The sequence below is a fragment of the Wyeomyia smithii genome, chromosome 1 (genome assembly GCF_029784165.1).
Source record: "Wyeomyia smithii strain HCP4-BCI-WySm-NY-G18 chromosome 1, ASM2978416v1, whole genome shotgun sequence".
Taxonomy (NCBI): domain Eukaryota; kingdom Metazoa; phylum Arthropoda; class Insecta; order Diptera; family Culicidae; genus Wyeomyia; species Wyeomyia smithii.
Genome location: NC_073694.1, coordinates 29,495,708 through 29,504,701, shown reverse-complemented (window position 1 = coordinate 29,504,701; position 8,994 = coordinate 29,495,708). Strand labels below are relative to the sequence as shown.

At 39.3% G+C, this 8,994-nt stretch overlaps 1 protein-coding gene across 3 annotated transcripts in view; it reads left to right on the top strand.

The window, feature by feature from the left end:
• Window positions 1-5,761: 5,761 nt before the first annotated feature.
• Window positions 5,762-8,994, top strand: part of LOC129721503 (dentin sialophosphoprotein) — a 105,755-nt gene continuing 102,522 nt past the window's right edge. For 2 of the 3 annotated variants that reach the window (XM_055674175.1, XM_055674166.1), the window contains exon 1: window positions 5,763-6,156. The gene's annotated coding sequence lies outside the window, so the exon portion shown is untranslated. Of the gene's footprint in view, window positions 6,157-8,994 lie in introns of all 3 variants that reach the window. The other variant, XM_055674161.1, reaches the window with a different exon arrangement.

Sequence of the window (8,994 nt, the reverse complement as noted above, 5' to 3'; positions counted from 1 at the left end):
AACCTAAATCAATGCGTAAACAGCGATGCTGTATTCGTTCAAGTTTTATGATATGAGTTTTTGCGGCAGAAGTTTTTTTTTTTTTTTTTTTTGTTGATCTGAATATTTTTCTGGCTACTTACATTGCGTTTCTTCAATATTTAATTAGCTGGAGCAGCTCAGGCGTTGTTTGTACGCCATATTGAATTTTTTTTGCATACTAAAAATTCACGTAAATTCCGTTATCGGAAACATCACACCACAGCCGCACTACCACTAATAAAGTCGAAACACACAAATACCAACGCGCTGAAACTATTCACATTATAATTTGACCGATTGTACGTGAATTGACATTGAATCGTACGTGAAGTTCAGGTAAAAGTTACTAATGTCACGTAAAATGGCAGATTTTCTTAAGGTCAGTCACTTACGTGATTTTTTAGGTGGATTTTACGTGCCTATTTTTCAGATTGTAGCGTCAATCACACCCCGAGAGCAGCGATGCCAGATTGGAAGACATGTCTTCAAATGGAAGACATTTACCCTGCGATGAAGACATCTTTGTTTGTAAAGACAAATGGAAGACATTCGAAAATATGTGACATTACTTTACTTTTCAACAAATCTCTCCGTGAAGGCCAATTCTCCTCTAGCTGGAAATAGCTGGAAATACATAAAAAAAGGAGAAAAATAAAATATCGCAAACTATCGTGACAGAACTTGAATGAAGTTATGATTGAAGTACTGGGGTGGCATTGCGGATTTTGTTTCGAGTGATTTTTGTTCGTTTGAACACATTTGAGCCGTTGAGAGCAAAAGTGGTACATGTATGGCACATTTACACTTTTTGGGTTTTTTTTTGCATAAATTGATGCAGAACGCAATAATGTACTAGACTATCCAAGAAAAACCGAGATCTGATATCCTAAACCAAAGTTGAAGCCAACGCAATTTTTGGTAATTAACATAATCGCCATTTCGTTGAGAGCAAAAGTGTTTGTACATGTCCAGTATGTGCATGTTAGATGAATTGTAAGTCGAGGATCTTAGGATAAAAAACGATCAGCAAAGTTGGTCAAGTGTTTGAGTACTTTCAGATGAAGATCTGTCTACTTTGGAATTTTCCCACTACGTGGCGCTAGTGTACCCGTGACTATTTTGTAACAGAAAGCATTTTACCTATTACAGTATCAACTCGTATGCTGTTACCAAATACATATACACTAGCGCCACGAAGAGACAGAATTCCTAAAGAGATCATCATTCTATATAGTACTCAATTACTTGGGCAACTCTGCTGAAGACATGAATGTTCTATGTCCTAAGATTAGAGAGCTATAATGCATCCTTCATGCTCACACTGGACATGTACCACTTTTGCTCTCAACGTTTTCTGGTTGTCATTATTATTTTTCCCATAGAACAAAAGTGGTGCATGTTTTTCCATTGAAGTTTGTGTAAGTTTCTCAACCAGAATTGTATTTGAAGTAGGTCGGAGTGCTCCCCGCCTTATCTTGAAATGTTAACGAAACCATGAAAATAAATTTCTTTTGCATCAGAAAATAACTAACTTTGTTTCATTTAATGTAAGCCTAATATTCATATCTTATTATTTACGTCTTTGTATGTTCTTAAAACCATTTTCATTAATAGAAGAATCGTAGAACAACATTCAAAGATGAGTGTTTTGTTTTAACGACAAATCTTATTATAAACGTAAAAAATACCAATCTTTAGGGACAAGACACTATTGATATATGGCGGAATATTTCCAATATTAGATATTACAAAGTATTTATCGGTGCATTATTAAGCGTCGGTGTGATGTCAATGTGTCGGATAATCGATACCGTCTGCCGGGGTGAGATTGTGCCAAAAAAGGATACATTTTTGTTCCTTAGCTTGTAATGTACACATGTAGGCAATTAGTTTGATTAAAATTAAGTCAATGCACACTTGAATGATTAGTTAACGACTGCCACAAGTATGGTTAAGTTACAATAAACTATAATTTTGCTAAAATTAAATGAACTATGGCCTAATCTTACCCCTTCTATGGGGTGAGATTGTGCCAAAAACAAAAAGATGACTTCAACACCTGAAAAATGAACAGTATTGTATCTACGAATAATTCACATAAATAACATGATAAAACAGTAAATATAGAGTCGACCATAAACAAAGTGGACTATTAAGGGGCTGTAAGGGGTAGACCAGAAACTACGTTTCATATGAATTGTAGAAAAATGTATGACTTGAACAAATCGATATCTGAAGTAACCAGTTATGAGAACGTGGCTTATAGACAGTCGCTATACACATAGTGGCGCCTCCAGGTAGCTTAGAAAGAGAAAACGTTAGGACATAAGGCCTGAGAAGACTTTTAGTTTCAATTATTATATGTCATTGACCACTGTATATTCCATTGGAGATCTCAAAACCGCTGGAAACGTATCCACAACCCTCCTTCCTCGCTGGAAAAGTCATCAGTTAATATAGAATCGGAGTACAAAATTTTGTTACATTCCATAAGTAATATCAGTCAGCGTAAATTTCCATCTAACAGTTGCTAGCTTACTGTTCTCAAGCTTTTAGTCATTATTTCAAATAATACCTTGGCTAGACAACACACCCTATGTAAAAAATGCGAGTGTTTTGGTGATACTGATATAATTTTGTCGTAAATATGAATTCCGTACATTGTACCGTTCATCACAGCTTGGCACAATCTCACCCCAAAAGGGCTAGAAAATTGTACAGTTTAGAAAAATATTATTTTTTGAGCCAACACAGATTTAATGCATGATATTTCCTCAACACATTCAAGACGACATCCTAACGTACCAACTGAGCAGTAAGTTGATGAGATTTCTTGAACGGGTTGGTTTGCCTTGGACATTTTTGGATAACGTTATTTGCGCATGTTTTTCACCCTGTACTTTGAAACATTATTTAAGTGAAACAGTTCACTGATATTATCTATATTTTATTTGAAGTTGTGAATAAATATGTCACGTTTCATAAAGTATCGAGTTTGAGGTATTAGGTTCTAGAAATCTCAAGTAATTTAACATACAAACATTTCCCGTTTTGGTTCAATCTCAACCCCGTGGCTTAATCTCACCCCGGCAGACGGTAGCTATCAAAATTTATCAACCGACATCGTATAATGTTACCGAAATATCTTCCATGAAAATAAAGTTGTCTGGCCCCTAGACAAATCTGACACTTATTTTCGAGTCAATGTTTGCTCGAAATAAACTGCAATAAAATTGGGGTGTCGAAAATAATACACAATACCAACTTTACCTCGAAACGAGTTTGATTTCTCTCGATTCGAGTTACTCGAAGTGAAATGCGCAATGTCACCCCTGTTCTCTAGCTGTAAAAAAACATATATCGGCTGATCAACATGGCTTTTACCCCAAACGATCCGTTTCCATGAATCTGGTTCAGTTTACTTCCTCTGCGTAATATTGATGCCGGTTCTCAGGACGCAAAATATACTGATCTCAAAGCAGCCTTCGATAGAGTTGATCATAGCGTATTGCTTCTAAAATTAAATAAACTTGGCATCTCCGATGATCTTATCAGTTGGTTCAGGTCCTATCTCAAGGATGGACGGCTTCATGTCAAGATCGGTTCCGTATCATTTAAAAGCTTCTCCTACATGTCAGCCGTGCCACAAGGAAGCAACCTCGGTCCGCTTTTGTTTTCAATATTTATTAATGAGCTGTCGATTCTACTGCCGCCAGGATGTTGGCTCTTCTATGCGGTGATGTCAAAATATACATTACTGTGAAATTCATCGATAATCGTCATGGGCTTCAACAATGAATAAACATTTTCGAAGAATGGTGCTCGAGAGATCAATTAACGATAATCATGAATAATTGCAAAGCAATAACGTTCCATCGAAAACTAAACCCAATTACCTACAACTACAGCATTTTTTACTTAGGAGTCATACTTGGTTCTGAACTCTCATTTAACCTTCACTATGACAACATAATTACTACAGCCAACAGACAGCTCGGATTTATGTTTAGTGCAGGGTTACACATTCAATTTTGTGGTGCTTTTTCGCCGCGTGTCGAGAGCTCTCTCCACAAGTGCAATTTATTAGAAACGAGGTATGACAAACTTGTAAATCCTAAATAGTACTACAAGTATGTCGAATAATGCAATGCTCTGACTCTTATACCTGAAGTGTGAGAGCCCATATTTAGCGCAATATTCAGCCAATATTCGCGGTGAGTATTATGAGAGTACTCACCGCGAATTTTGGCTGAATAACCTACTGAATATGGGCTCTCACACTTTAGGCATAAGAGTTAGAAATAACATAAGGACTGCAAGTGCATCATGTTTCAAAATTGTACTAACGGTCTGCCCTTTTTCAACCATCAACATCTTTTTAAGAATCATATTTTTTTTCATTGGCTTTACTCCAACCATCATTATATTTTAAAATTGTCGATTTTTATTCGTTAATAATGAATTCTCATCGTCAATTTTATGTTCACGATTGGTAATACAGAAATAATATACGTCATGTTTTGTTTCTAAAATATTAGGCTTAATTTACAAAAAAAAAACTTTATTCTAAATTTTGGCATTCGTTCTCATTGAGCTTCTCTTACCTTTTTTTAATTGTTTCTAACATCTCGTGTCGAATTTTTGTCGGAAATTTAATTTTACATAATTTTTCTTCATTCTACTACTTTTTCTACAAGCATTCTGTGATGCTCCGAGTTTCCAACAGATTTGTCTCCATCCGCCGGCCGGCACATTTTCGAATATACCGTAAACAGATTTCTGAAAGCATGCTAGGCAACGCTTTGAATATTTTAAGAATGAGTTGCAGTGAAGTAAAACCTCACAACTCAGCCTCTGACTAATTATTCATTCGCCATTTCAAAACAAATAAAAACCTGCCCTGAAGTGTAACAACATCTAATTTCGTACCAATTTAAAATGAAATCATCGCTCGATAAATTTGACTAGTGAAACTCCGAACAAAATTAAACTGATGTCCTCGAAAGTGCAGAAATTATTTCGTTTTTCCTAACTCCAGTGACTTTGTTATGCATTCGCGCCACTGGGTCAGAACGGTTATTATTTGATGTTCGATTCATCAGAGAGAAAACACACACTCATACACATGCGCACACCGATTAGGGCAAACAATCGCCAAAAGTTGTCCAACATCAGCATCGCCGCCGGCCGCTCTGAAACGCTAAGAGTTAGCTAATTTCGCTGCACTAATCTCGCAAACCATCCATTTTACGGCTTGTTTTGTCTTCCAAAATCGAAAAACATCGAAAATGCAAAAAAAAAAAAGAAAAAGAAATAAGACACACGATTGTGCAATTAATCACAACATTGATTCGATCGGGCAGCAGTCGTTGATCTAATGAAAGCCAAATATTGTCCTATAGCTTTTCGAAACACCTCTCCAAAAGCGGTTGCTGCTGGTCGGTTGACTGGGGGTGCTGCGCGAAAACGGCACCCCCACCCACGATTTGAGAGTCGATGACTTGAGTAGGGGTACCGAAGTCGGAAAGCTTTTTTTCTTGGATGTTCTCTGAAAGCTCTGCGCCGCCGAGAGAGAGAGAGAGCGCGCGAGCTGGGAAGGTCCTAGCACACGTGAACCCGCGAGCGGCGAACCGACCGGTCTTCGGATGGGTCATCGTCGGCCCCCGACACGCGGTGAGAGCAATATATAGCATATAGCTAGTTGTTTACGGACTGACTATTATTTTCCGTCGATCGCGTTTAGCTAAGGCATTCGATAGGCAAGTGTTGTGGAGTCAACAAGTTGGTTGCGCGCGCTGTGCTGTGCTGTTGTTATTAAGTGTGATCCCTCACGAAATTAGTCGACGTTCGGAGCGAACCCGCGGTGGTCAATGTGAACACTACTAGTTAACGAGAGAGATAGAGAGAGCGAGAGCGATAGCGAAGTGTGAAAAGCCAGGAGCCGGAGATCGATCGTGTGTGCGTGTATGTGTGTCCCGTTCGTCCGTCTAGTGCGATCGCGATCGCGGTGTGTCCCTTGCTAGCTGACAATCCCTGCTGTTACTCTTGAAGTGTCTCTCTAGCGGGCCAGTTGCCTTTTTTCCAGAACCGACGACAGGCAGCCTCCTTTGGCAAGAAGCAGAAACGGAAATTGATGTGAGTTACGGGTTACGGTTTACGGGTTGAACTTTGGTGAAGATGTTACATAGTGCACTGAAAATAAGAAACAAAATTTGGGATTATCTGCCAAAACGGTCAGATTGTGAATCGGACTGAACTTGGACCAGTGTCATAAGGAGTTACTTGAAGCTTCATCATCGGTTATCAGGGAGAGAAAGAGAACGCATGGAGGGGAAAAAAGAGAAGGTGCGATAGGGTGAGAGTGAAGGATGGAGAAAAAAAAAGAGCGAGGACATGGCTGGCCAAGTGCGGAACACGAGCCAAGTGAGATGGAGTGAGAGAGCGAGGTGCAACGGGCATCACCCGGGGCGGCCTCCGGGTCCAAACCGAACCACCGACCGACTAGCCGTGATTTTGTGTGCGATTTCGAAACCCTACGGCGAGGCACAAACCTCGATGGAGAGGATACTGCACATATATGTGAATGGATTTGCTAATAGCGATTTCAGAGTATTATACAACTTTCAATTTCGTTACCGCAATCGAGTGCAGCAGCGTGTTGATTTGCGCTGCGGCAGTTCCTTCGTCGCTACGCTGAACGCCCCGCGCTGTCTGTTGTGGGGTGTTAAATAGGCCTAAAAATTCTTCCTCTTGTCCGACAGCGGTGATTAGGATTCCCCCAGTGGTCAAGGGGAAAGGTGCGCGTAAGTACATGAAACGTTCAAGTTTTAATTGCCATCACCGGGAATGTGGCCCTCGTCAAGGTCGCTAGGACTGTTCATGCCGAGGAAGTGTTGTTCCCCCACATTACATCAGTTCAAGACCACAACGCAACCGGACGTACATTTCCGCACGCCTATATGTGCTGCGGTTGTCGGAAAAGTTGTCCCGTTCAACACCGTTTCGAGACCAGTCTGCGAATTGCTAGCGTAATCGAATGCCAGTTTTCCTATAAACCCCGCTGGTTTTCACTTTCTGGCTGGCCACGGCGGAATGCATGCAATCTGTCAGACGGACTGCATGATACTGCACACACGCACACACACGCACACGCGTGCCACTATTTCGGATTCGGTCTGCTTCGGTGTTGCTAACTTGTTTTTGGCCCTCGGCTCGGCGGTTGTTGCAAACTGGCGCAAAGATTTTTATGGGTGACGGCGCGCGACTGTTAACAACACGCAGAGAGCGATGTGATTTATGAATTAAAAATTGGGACTCAACGTTCGCGCTCAAAGGTCACGGGTTGCTTACATCATACGGGTGTGCACCGCTCCGCCAGACTAGATAGCCGCCTAATATTACGCTATCACTTCGTAAAGGTTTCGTCTCTTTGCAAAATGGCAACTTGTCTCGGTGACATGTTGAGAAATTTGACGAGCGCTGGAAATGGGTGTTCCATTAGTGCTCGAAATATCAGACAGTTTGATGTTACGTTACAATATTTTCAATTAACGCTAATTGACTTACAAAGAGTTGTTTCATCTAAATCAACTTCAAAACGAGGCACGGGTCACTCTAAAGTTGATGTCTTGAAGGTGGATAAGAAATTCATGCAAGCTGCTTCCTCAGATAATGCTGATACCCGGCACTCACCTATATATATAACATTTTGCCGGTGGAAAACCTCATCGAAAAATAAGTTCGTATGAAAATTAGTAGTAGTAGTTGAGTTCATATCTAACACTTACATTTCCGGTCTTGTTTAGCCAGTAAAATATGGTAAAGTGAAAGCTTCCTTGTACAACCTGGACAAAGCAATACTGATTCATTTTTAGAATAATCATTTGCTAATATTTTTAATTTTTATAACAGTTTTTGGCTTTCTGTGTGCCTTTGAGATCAGTTTTGCAAAATGAATTGTAGTGCTTTACAAAACAATACAAAATCGAACCTTACTAGGGGAACTGCTCCATTATTCATCTCAGCCCATATATTCATCTCACACAACATGGAAACACAATTGAAAACGGAAAAAACGCATGTTTTCTTCTTAAACCAATCTGCTTATCCATGGAATGGATTTTTCTTAGTTCACTTGAGAATCCTCATAAACTATAATCCTCAAAAACTCACTTAAAAGCTCCAAATTTGATATTTTAGTCGGGCATCTGCACTCGAAAACTCATTCAATTCAATCACCCACCTCGGGAAACAAATTCCGCGCATTGTTCTCTACGGGACTCGTTCCGCAGCCAACTAAAGTTTTTATCATTACTAGCGGATCACTATTTATTTTAATCACTGAACATAATCACTCACTACACTAAAAATACTTTTATCTTTGAAATGTTCACCTAAAATTTCCTAAAACAAGCTTGAATTAGCAGAAATATATGAGATGAATTTCTACTAATTGCTAAGTTTAAACTGTATGTATTTTCATCTGTTTTCACTGAAGAAAATCAGAAGTTGCCAAATCAGTTTCTGTTAATACGAAAAAATCATACTGAAAATGTTGAATAATTCCGACATAATTGACATAAATCTACAGCACTGTAGTGGTGACCTAGGTTACCAATTTTGCACGTAAACAGCTGCAGCGGATATCTAGGTAACCTACTACGACGGGCTGCGACTTCGTTCATTCATGATAATGTGATTCATTCATAATTAACAGTGTGATGAATATGGGAGCGTCGTGAGATGAATAATTGAGCAGTGATTCAATTTTTGGGTCGGATATGGAAGCGTTGTAAGAAATGGTTTGTTTTATGAAATTCAGGATAAATCTAGCTGATTTCACTAAATATACAATGCTGAACGATTCCATAAGAGCACGTCAGCATATTAAGTTTATTTGTTTAATGATTTCATGAAAATTGTGTGTTTAATTTGTTCATTCTCCGTGAATATCGGCTTAATTAGATGAATAAT